General features: G+C 48.4%; 1 pseudogene; it reads right to left on the bottom strand.

Annotated features, from left to right (window-relative positions):
• Positions 1-358: 358 nt before the first annotated feature.
• LOC131831410 (U1 small nuclear ribonucleoprotein C-like) lies at positions 359-1053 on the bottom strand (annotated as a pseudogene).
• Between the last annotated feature and the right edge of the window lie 285 nt (positions 1054-1338).

Genomic DNA, 1338 nt, shown 5'->3' with positions numbered 1-1338 from the left:
ATAAGTCAAGCAGAGAAAGACAACTATCATATGATCTCCCTGATATGAGGAAGTGGTGATGCAACATGGAGGCTTAAGTGGGTAGAAGAATAAATGAAACAAGATGGGATTGGGAGGGAGACAAACCATAAGTGACTCTTAATCTCACAAAACAAACTGAGGGTTGCCGGGGGGAGGGGGTTGGGGAGAAGGGGGTGGGATTATGGACATTGGGGAGGGTATGTGATTTGGTGAGTGCTGTGAAGTGTGTAAACCTGGTGATTCACAGACCTGGGGATAAAAATATATGTTTATAAAAAAATATATGTTTATAAAAAATAAAAAATTAAAAAAAAAAAAAAAGAGGTTCCTGCCTGTCCTATCTGTCTGGTAAAGTCATTCCTGGCTGAGTGGACACCATCACAGGATGGGAAGGCGGTCTCATCTTTGGGGGTCCAGGCATCATTGGCATGTGGCCTCCCATAGGTGGTCTCATTCCAGAAGCAGGTGCCACTGGGATCATCCAGGAGTGTCCATCATTGGCATCATGGGAGGACCCCCCCTATGGGGCTCTGGCCTCATGCCAGGGCGAGGAGGAGCTGGGAGACTGGGGGGGGGGATTATTGCCCTGCAGGAAGAGGAGCAGAGAATGGAGTAGGAGGTACCTCTTCTTGTTGAAATGCAGCGGTTGTTTTGTCCATCACTCTCTGAGCCTGCTCTTCCACACTTTCCCTTTATTTTCTTTTTTTCTTTTTTTTAAAAGATTTTATTTACTTATTTGACAGACAGAGATCACAAGTAGGCAGCGAGGCCAGCAGAGAGAGAGAAGGAAGCGGGCTCCCCACTGAGCAGAGAGCCCGATTTAGGGCTCCATCCCAGGACCCTGAGATCATGACCTGAGCCGAAGGCAGAGGCTTAGCCCACTGAGCCACCCAGGCACCCCATCTTCCACCCATTTCTGATAGTAGTCTTCACGTTCTCTTTGTGTTTCCTCCCACTGCCACGTGTCTTTCTCATGGAGGGAGAGTCATGAGTGAAATGTGTGTCACAGTAGTCACAATAAAACTTAGGCATGTTGCTCTGCAAGCCATTGGCTACTTCGTCCCAGGATTGAAGATTTTTCTTTTTCTCCAAGATTGTATTTATTTATTTGTCAGAGTGAGAGAGCACAAGTAGGGGAAGCCGGGAGAGCCACAGGCAGAGGGAGAAGCAGGCTCTCCGCTGAGCAGGGAGCCCCATGCCTGGTTCCATCTCAAGACCCTGGGATCGCGACCTGAGCCGAAGGCAGATGCGTAACCCACTTAGCCACCCAGGAGTCCCCAGGGTTGAAGGTTTGTTTGTTTGTTTGTTTGTTTGAAA

This window comes from Mustela lutreola, chromosome 5 (genome assembly GCF_030435805.1).
Source record: "Mustela lutreola isolate mMusLut2 chromosome 5, mMusLut2.pri, whole genome shotgun sequence".
NCBI classification, from domain to species: domain Eukaryota; kingdom Metazoa; phylum Chordata; class Mammalia; order Carnivora; family Mustelidae; genus Mustela; species Mustela lutreola.
This window is presented reverse-complemented; position numbering and strand designations above follow the sequence as displayed.